General features: G+C 34.6%; 1 pseudogene; it reads right to left on the reverse strand.

Annotated features, from left to right (window-relative positions):
* Positions 1-80: 80 nt before the first annotated feature.
* Positions 81-5542, reverse strand: LOC124847243 (nuclear transport factor 2-like; annotated as a pseudogene).
* Between the last annotated feature and the right edge of the window lie 5047 nt (positions 5543-10589).

Genomic DNA, 10589 nt, shown 5'->3' on the forward strand with positions numbered 1-10589 from the left:
AAGGCCAGTTGCTAAAAGCCCTATATAAACAAGAAAAATTGATCCACCAATCTTGTTAAAACGATTACATATCAAAGAACTGTTAACAAAACTAATTTCAAATTTCAATTAGGAATAAATAAATGTCAAATGTTTTAAACACATTTCCAGCTAAACATCGAATTCATGGAGAAATAAATGAAACACGAAGCCCCTTGAACAAAATTTATCAATAAAAAACGAAATTATCCCATCCATATTCCCTTAACACTTAATTTAAGACATGAAAAATATCAAATTTGGTCTAATCTACTGAAGTTGACTATTTAGTTGAAATATGTGGACCCAAAATTGGACTCTCTAGCAGAAGTTATCTGTTGACTCAGGACTCAGCAAGGTTCTGCCCATTTCTTGGTACGTGATGATGCCCTGAATTTCCCCTCTCTTGGCGAGGATTCGGTCGATAGAAACCATTTCCTTTCGATTTGCTGTACTCCCTATCACCACCATCTTGACCATTTCCTCTGCCAAAGCTCCTTGAATTGAAACGCCCTCTTGGTGCATCTGACTGATAACTACCTCTGCCTCTGCCCCGTCCTGACGATAGATAATGCATTGAAAGAGGGTATGACGTAACATAAGAAGAAGAAAAAAGTAGCTTAAAAATATTGAATTATGGGGAAAAAACATGGAGGGTGCAATGAACCTCTCTGGAACTATATTGGTACATAAAATATTGCTAGTAAAAAATTGTGTAGATCATTGTGATAATTTATGAACCACAGTGAAACAAGAGGTTGGCCGAAACAAAATTTAACATATCTTTCTCAATGTCAAACAGTCACCAAACATTGAGTCGACATATTAGGACTATAAGAAATCACAGGAACCCAATGTCATTGAGATAAAATTTTGGCATATCATTGCTAAATTTTCCTTTGTTAAAAAGGCAAGTCACATGAGAATATTTTACCAGTACCATCAACTCATATCTCCATTAGCAAAAGTGGAAACAGATTCATCATTTTACCATATCTACATGTTATAACCAATATGTTGGGGACATTCATGATGACGAACTTGGAAGAAAAAAAAAACAGAAGAAAAATTAAAAAATTAAGAAAATCATACTTCCTCCTCGAGAAGGGATGTTACTGTTTGGTCTCCTTTCTTCAATGTATACTTGTCTTCCTGCTATCTGAACAGATCCTGTCTGCAAATATAAACAATCATGATTTTAGATTCTTTGACACAAAGTAGCATGTTCAGTATTAATTTTGGGTTAAGGTGCACATTACCCATGACAATTCATGAATAATGCACATCCCAAACTTAATATTTAAAAGCAAATCCAAACCTTGACTGCATTATGAACGCCTGTCATATCTTCGAATTCAACAAATGCATAACAAACACCAATATCCTGAATACATGTGAAAAGTTTAGACTCAACCATAATTAGTAGTTATGTGAAAACGAGGAGTATAAACCTTGCGACTTCTAATAACAACACCATCAGGCCTGATTCTACCAAAATTCTTGAACTCCTCTTCAATTTCAGAAGGAGACACGGTAGGGGACAAGTTTCTCACATAAACAGACTTGATTTCATCTGAAAGCAATTCCAAGAAGACCAAGATTATTGATAGTTACCAATGAATACTTGATAAATACTACATGAAACAGTCTTTAAACAAGCTAACTTATTAGGTTATCAAGCAATGAGCCATGAAGATGTGCTGAATACCAGTAATTAACTAATAACTGGACAGAATAATTAATTAATTCTCAACAAGTACACACAGTAACCTTCATCTTCTGTTACGGGAAGCTCCTCCACTGCATCAGTCTCAGACCTTTCAAATGCATTTGTCAAAGCAGTCGTTGGAAGTTGCTGAATACTACTCTGTGGAGCTTGATCCCATTCTGAAGGGGAGACATTCTTATGAGAGGATTGAGAAGCAACAGATGGCGTAGATTGTCCTTTAGCAACCCGTAACTTCCAACAGTCCATAACATTGTCAGTTCTAATGTCATAACAGAATTCCAAAAGAAAACATTATTTTGGAAATTAATATAATGGTTAGCCAGTGCGTACAATGGAAGCGTAAGTGTGCTTTTGGGGCTCCCCAGCAGGTTGATCAGGAGAAGCAGGTACATGGTCTTGGACGGCAGTCACTGAAGATTGAAGTGAACCATTTTGACTCTCAACAGCAGTATCTCCCTAATATGCTCAGAATCAGGGCCCCGCTGCAATCTTTTCTCTGAGAAAATCCATAATTATCAAACCACCGTTTTCTTTTACCTCATTTGTAGCAACATAGTCCCTAGCCTGAATATCTCCTCCCAGAAGGTAGTTGGATACTGTAAAATCCATGGTTCTAAATTACTAAAAAGTTAAAAACATATGAATTTGAGAATCATTAATATCACATAATCACCCAAATTGTCTACTTATCAGATTTTTTCTTAAAGTAAAACCTGTTTATTTTTTCAAAGATATAAAAACATTTACATCAAAGATAATGAGGTTTGTACTGGTGTTCAACTGACAGCTGACAACTTATAAAGTAAAACTACATTAATCAGAAAAGAAACAGTTTTATCAATCAATTTGAACGAACAAGTGTCTTTTATGTATGGTCAAAGTGATAATACTGGTTGTGGCAGTTGACAACAGATAACAGTGTAGCAAATAGAATTGGTGACAATAAATAAACGGATTTGCTTGTCTAAAAGATAGTTTATGCAGTTAGGATTTCCAACTGAAATGTTTTAGAGAAGCCACACCCTAGAGCTTCTACAAACTATCTTATTCATAAGCTAAATTTAACTTACGGATAAATTCATTTCATTTTTTCTTATTTTTTTTCTCCTACAACTCTTTATGAAGGAGTTTGTCCAAGCAAACAACTACAGACCATTTTACTGATACTTTTAACATATATTCGAAACAATCTCATCATTTCATCTATAATTCACATAAAAGATCAGTAAGACTAGGAGGCACAACATCACACTGATATAACTTCTAACATTTATAGCCACAACAAGTCATATTGGAAAAAACACAAGTCTCACATTGGCTTCAAATAGAGCCTGAAAAAAGGTACATAGGTATGGGGAAACCCTAAACCTCTCAAGCCAGTTTTTGCAGGGTTCAAGCTCAAGCTCAACATTGCTGGAAGTGAAAGGGTGTACATTGGAGAAAATTCAAATCCCCACATTGGCTCAAAGAGTACACAAATGGGGACAAACTTTATCTCTAAGGATGGTTTTGTAAAGTTGAGTTAGACTCAAAGTCAAATTCTAAGCAATAAGAATTTTTCACTCTACAATACCTGATAAACTCCTACATCTGCACTGCTAACTCTCAAATCAAACAATAACATGTGGATATTTTTTCTTACACTAAATTTATCCCATTAGAATGGCAATTTTTCCCTTACAACTCAGCACCTTCATGTACAAGAGCTCAAGCTGGTACAGAACTTACCTGACTTATTGATTGCACTTGAAGTATTCAACTGAGAATCATGATTGCTCTGAGGTAGCAAAACTGCTTGTTGCTGGTGAACTTGATCCTCTTCAACAAATGAAAAATATCATGAGCACAAAAAGCCTTTCTCTTGCGGGGCAAGGAAGAATGTCTGCATAAATTTCCTCCTCTGGTTGTAGTCCTTAATTTGCACAGATCCAGAAACCATCACAAGAACTCCACCACTCCAAGACTCTAAAGAATGTGCAGTCTTGATTTCAATTCCAGTGTAACTAAGTGACATAATTACGGTGTGGATTTGCTGTAGTTGGAAAAGTATTTTTTAGTTCTAGGGAAAATGGAGCAATACTAACAATTGTACATGCATAAGCCATAAACAATTACAGATAATGCCAGGTCCTTTCAAACAATCAAGGACTTAATATAATGGAATCGAATGCTAGGAATAAACTAGAATGCTAAGAATGATAAAATGTTTCATACATTCATATCACAAATATCTAATTTAACATTAGGAAGAAAACTTATATAACATGTGGATAAACAAGCCAAATTAGAAATACTAAGCATGTTCAGTCTCTTATTCATCAAGACTAGAGCTGCGAATATTTTATATAGCAGTTATTCAACTACCTCCGAGGGAGTTCAGTTAAAAGTTTAGTTTGATGTAATTAGAATACTTTAGTTAGTTTCTTGTCATCTGTATTTATAACTGTTGATTATCTCTACCAATTCTCATGTTGTAGTCACTCTCTCGTATATTAAAAACAAGGAATTTAGAGAGTTATTCTTTCTCTCTTTTCTCTATCAATGTTCCTTAAGTTCCTTCTCTAAAATGGTATCAAAAGCCTCGTAAATTCTATGGCAACTTCAAATCTTTCTCCCTCATCTTCCACACCCTCTGGTTGCTCTCATCAATATTCAAAGAAGCTATCAGAAAAAAATTTCTGGTATCGCAGCAACAAGTAGAACCATGTGCATATTAATCCAGGCCAGGCATTACAGCCATATCATTCATAACTTTGTTATCATATAAAATAGTGTAACTGCACTACCAGACTACATTGATTCCCAGAACGAGATACGAAATCATTTCAAAAAGTGACGCATCAATAAATAAATCCTACCAGCATGCATCAAATTCCCAATCACTATTTTTTATCAAGTTTAACCACAAATTCTCCGTGACACACACACTTACCCAATTTAATGATTCCAATTCAAAGACATCTGCTCCATAATCTTAAGATCCCGATGGGTCATCACTATACTAACATGTAGATAACCACAAAAATCTTTCATAGCCGTGATACAAATATCGCCACACAAATTCCCTCTTCTCATCCTCAGCAATAACTTCCATCTCCTAATGGAACTCACCAAACTTCTCATCCACATTTTATCTTTTGGGTGACTGCCCAAATTGGATTTGTCGCTAAAATGAATAAGTAGTTAAACTTTGGAACTAATTGAGCATCTCACAACTAAAGTTACGGCACCTCACAATTCTATGCATCCAAGCGACACCCTCTAGCAAAATTGAAATTACTCAACTACATAACCATTCCTTCCTCAGTTTAACAAACAATTCTTTTCACTCAACACTACAGCAAAAACTAACCAAACTCAAACCAAAAACAGAGGTGTTTACGGAACAACAGAAAAGACAGCTGTAAATTACAAGCATTGCCGCGGCTGTTTCCCTGGTGTTGCCGTCGACCCTGAGCATGGTGCTGGCATCGGAATAAAACTGGTGCACGAACTCTGGTTGACTCTGAAGCACCTGGTAGTACTGTCCCACGAAGTATGTTCCAACCTGTAAAAACACAAAACAGAAAATACGTGATTCCATTTGACATGAATATGTGAAGTAGAGAAAGAAAGGAAAAAGAAGAGAAAGAAGAACCTGCGCTGCGGTAACTGGAATGGGAAAGGGCGTGGCCATTGAAGTAAAAGGAAAACTCCCTTTAAAACCCTAACAGCAATTCGGATCCTCAATCTCCCTCTCTTCCCTTTCTTTCCAGATCCACACTCACGCAGGCAGTGACAAAAGGGAGTAATCTTATTTCTTTTAATATTAATTTTTTAATATTAATAATAAAAATAATTAATATTATTTTTTATTTTGGTTCTTCACGGGTTAGGTTTCTTATTTTATTACACGATGCACTATGCATATGTCTTTTCCTTCCCACAAATAACCTTCCACTCCATTAATATTCAAATATATATACAAATAAATGAAGGTTAAACATGTTTTTTATTTTAAAATTATTTTTAAAAAATGTAATTGATATTTAAATTAAATAATATATCTATTTTGACTTTAAATATTACAAGAGTAAAGTAAAACATTAATTCTCTAAAGTTACACATACAAAATATATTATAATTCGTTAAGAACTTTATTTATCACATGAAAAATATTTTACATCTAATTTTTTAGAAAAATTATTTTACCTACTTTTACATCTGAATGAAATAAGTCTATAATTAATTTAAAGACCAAACATAATTTTTGAAAATAGTTTATAGATTAAACATCTATTTATATGCCAATAAATAAATCCACACTATACAAGCAAACGTATTTCTATATGTTTTATAATAATAATAGATAAAATTTTAAAAATTTATTATTATTACAATACAAAATAATTATTAAAATATAAAATACATAAAACAATAGCTATAAGAAAAACATTTTTTAATTAATATAGTCATATAACAAAACAATTTCAATATTGTTTCATTCTTATATAAATTATAAACTAAAGATAAAGATAAAAATATATAAAAAGTATAAAAATATATGTGAAAAGCAGTTGAAAAATTAATTTTCATTAGTTATATATACTTGAGATTAAAACTATAAAATAATTGTCGAGGCTTGAAAGAATCCTTTCACTCTCATTTTATATATAAGAAAGTTTTGATACAAGTACATGATAAATAGCGTAATCCTAGACATAATATAATGATGATAAATAGGGTAAATATTCTAACACTTCTCCTAAGCTGAAACATACAAATTGTATGTACCAAGCTTGGAACAAATAAATTCAATTCGAAGACCCCTTAATGACTTGGTCAACATATTTGTGAGTTAATCGTTTGACCCAACAAACTCAGTACATATTTCTTTTGTCAACAATTTTTCACGAACAAAATGACAATCAATTTTTATATGTTTAGTCCTCTCGTGAAACACTGGATTTGATGCAATGTGGAGAGCAGTTTGATTATCGCAATACATCTTTATAGTATAGATGTCACAAGTTAAGCTTTTGAAGATTGTTTCGCCCATATAAGTTCACATGTTAGTGACGTCATCGCATTATACTCGACTTCAGCTGTTGCTCGAGCTATTACATTTTGTTTCTCACTTTTCCATGAAATAATGTTTCCTCCTAAAAAACACAATATTTTGTAGTAGACCGTTTATCAATAGGAGAACCTGCCCAATTTACATCATAATACCTAGAGACCTAAATGTTTCCTTTATCTTCATATGACAATCCTTGCCCGAGAGCCTTTTTGACATACCTTAGAATGCGAATAAGAGCATTTTCCAATGGTCAACACATGGAGCCTGCATGAACTGACTAGCCACTCCAACTACAAAGGATATATCTGGCCTTGTAATAGTGAGATAAATCAGTTTTCCAACTAGCCTCCTTTACCTCTCTAAATCTGAGAATAATTCATCTTCTTTTGTCCTTAATATCTAGTTTGGGTCCATGGGACTGTCTACCAGTCTACAATCAATCATGCCTGTTTTTTGTAATATATCAAGAGCATACTTCCTCTGGGATATTACAACTCCATCTTTTGATTGCACTACTTTAATGCCTAAGAAGTATTTGAGACTTTCAAGATCCTTGGTTTGAAAATGTCTACACAAGTACTCTTTCAGTTGAGATATTCCGACAGCATCATTTCTTGTAATGACAATATCATCAACATATACTATTAAGTAAACACATTTCCCAAGAGAAGAATGATAGTAAAAAATCAAATGATCTACTTCACTGTTTTAGCCTAAATTTTTGAACAATAGAACTAAAATTTCCAAACCAAGCACATGGTGATTGCTTGAGGCCATATAGAGATTAATGCAATTTGCATACCATACCAGACTCCCCCTAAGCAACAAACTCAAGAGGTTGCTCCATATAAACTTCTTCCTTAACATCATCATGTAGGAGGACATTTTTGATATTCAATTGATGAAGTGGCCAGTGACGAATGATGGCCATGGTAAAGAAGAGGTGAATAGCAGTCATCTTGGATACAGGAGAGAAAGTGTCACAATAATCAAGGCCTTAAACTTGAGTGTAACCCTTTGCAACAAGCTGGACTTTGAGCCGATCAATTTCACCATCAGGGCTAACTTTCACTGCACACACCCATCGGCAACCAACCGCCTTTTTGCCCGGAGGAAAGGGCACCAACTCCCAAGTATTATTGTGGTCAAGAGCATGCATTTCTGCAATCATAGTTTGTCGCTATTCAGGATGATCAAGTGTTTCTTTCACATCTTGGGTATAATAAATGAAGACACTAAGGATAAAAGAGAAAAATAGGAGGGTGACAATCAATGATAGCTAAGAAAATTATAAATGGGATGAGGTTTTCGAGTGGAACGAGTACTTTTTTTTAAGGCAATAAATCATTCTGAATCATTTGCACGAGGAGGCATGGGAGGAGTTGACGAGGGAGAAGAATCTAAAGTAGGAGATTCACCATTTTCTTGGGGAGATGGACAATCCATTGGGACTCTACGTGAGATTATCTCAGTATGTGGAGAAACAAGTGTAGGAGGATTGTGATCAAGACTTGGAATGATAGAGACAGTGAAGTTATTTGACTTAACCATTGGCATAGGAAGGACATGTTGGAGAATAGAAACATCCTAAATAGATGAAGAGAAGTAAGGAGTCTATTCAAAGAATGTGACATGGCAAACATGTAATACTTCTAAGTTTCAAGAGAGTAACATTGATATCCTTTTTGGAGTCGAGAATAGCCTAAGAAGACACATTTTAGAGCGCGAGCGGAGAGTTTGTCTAGTCCTAGAGACATGTCATGAACAAAACATATGTAGCCAAACACTTAGGGAGATGTGTGAAAGAAAGGATCATTAGGAAACAGAATGAAGAAAGAGACTTTATGATCAAGAGAGGAGGAGGACATCCTATTAATAAGATAACATGCAGTTAAGATGACATCCCCCTAGTGATGGACAAGAATATGGGCACCAAGCAAAAGGGTATGAGCAGACTGATATAAGATACCATTTTGTTGTGATGTATGAGGACAAGTAGATTGATGTGAAATACCATGAGAACTCAAGATGAGAGAAAATGAGGATGAGAAATACTTTTTGGCATTATCACTTATTAATATTTTGATTACTTCACCAAATTCATTCTTGATTTCATTCAAAAAGAATGTAAAGATGGCTAACAATTCAAAACGATTTTTCATAAGATAAACCCAAGCACATCTTGAATATTCATCAATGAAGGTAACAAAATATCTAAAGCCAAAGGAGGCAATACAACTAGGTCCCCATATATCAGAATGGATGATGGAAAAACTAGAATTACATATTGATTGAGACCTATTAGGAAAGGTATATCTAGCATGTTTTCCTAGTTGACATGACTCACATTCTAAAGTCTAGAGACCACTAAGTTCAGGAAACATCTTTTTTTAATTTGGACAAATGAGGATGGCCAAGTTGATCATGTAGCACTTTAGGATTAAGAGCAGCAACACAACACACCTTGGACGAGATCCAAAATGGTATAATCCGCCAGCTTCATATCCTTCTCCAATCTGTCACCCCGAACCACACTCTTGTATAACAAAATATTTGTGATCAAAGGTTATCTAACAATTTAACATTTTAGTCAACTAACTTAGGGAAATTAAATCAAAAGGACAATTAGGGACAAAAATGAAAGAGTTTATATTGAGGGAGGGAGAAAAGGAAACATGACTGACTCCTTTTGAGGAAGTTTTAGATCCACTTTCAAGGGTTATGAATTGAGGTTTTTCTCGAAAGGAAATAGATGAAAATAAAGAGGAATTACCAGAAATGTGATCAGAAGCACCTGAGTCAATTACTCATGAATTTTGACCTTCCATGGATTGAGAAATGTAGGTTATTGATGTATTGGGAGATTGAGATGGTTGTGCCAAGTTGTTAGACTTTAACCATAGATACTTTTGATATTCACTAGTGTAGAAAAGGCCTTTGACGTCACTGTTTAGACATCCGGCCCTCAGATATCAAACGTAAAAAATGACCGGTGACATTTTTGTAATTAAAAAGAGTAAATAGACGTCTGATATTGGGGGGTCTGACGTCTATAGTCTATTCAGATGTCAGACATCTCCATTGGACGCCAAAAAGACATGTAAAAGTAAAAAAAATGAATTTTTTATTACTATTAGACGTCTAGGTTGGGGGGTCTGACGTCTATAGTCTATTTTAGACATCTGTTATGGGGGAAAAAACTTATAAATACTCAGCCCAAAATTTTAAAAAGTCACTTTTTGACACCATTTAGACGTCTGATCCCGCCACTCCGACTTTTAAAGTCATTTAGACGTCTGTTATGAGGGAATAAACTTCTAAATACTTAGCCTAGAAATTTAAAAAGTCACTTTTTGAATCCATTTAGACGTATGATCCCGTCACTCTAATTCTAAAGCCATTTAGACGTCTATTATGGGGGAACATACTTCTAAGTACTCAGCCCAAAAATTTAAAAAGTTACTTTTTGACTCAATTTTTAGACATCTGATCTCATCATTCCGATTTCCAAAGCCATTTAGACGTCTGTTATGGGGGGAACCGACTCCTAAATGTCTGCATTAAAACACCGCGAACGCGAGGCAGCCGTTACACGCACTTACTATTCATTATCTTCCTCGCTTTTTCTCTCTACAGGCTATGATTTTCAGGTTCATTTTCTCACTTTTGCACCGTTTTAAATTAATTTTACTCCGATTACATTACTCTTTGATGAATTATCTTTCATTTGAACCGATTAAAATGCGTTTTTGTTGGGTTTTGGTGCAGTTTTGCTCGTGTCCT

Source organism: Vigna umbellata, chromosome 4, assembly GCF_029865625.1.
Source record: "Vigna umbellata cultivar VRB3 chromosome 4, Vumbellata_1.0, whole genome shotgun sequence".
In the NCBI taxonomy this organism is placed as follows: domain Eukaryota; kingdom Viridiplantae; phylum Streptophyta; class Magnoliopsida; order Fabales; family Fabaceae; genus Vigna; species Vigna umbellata.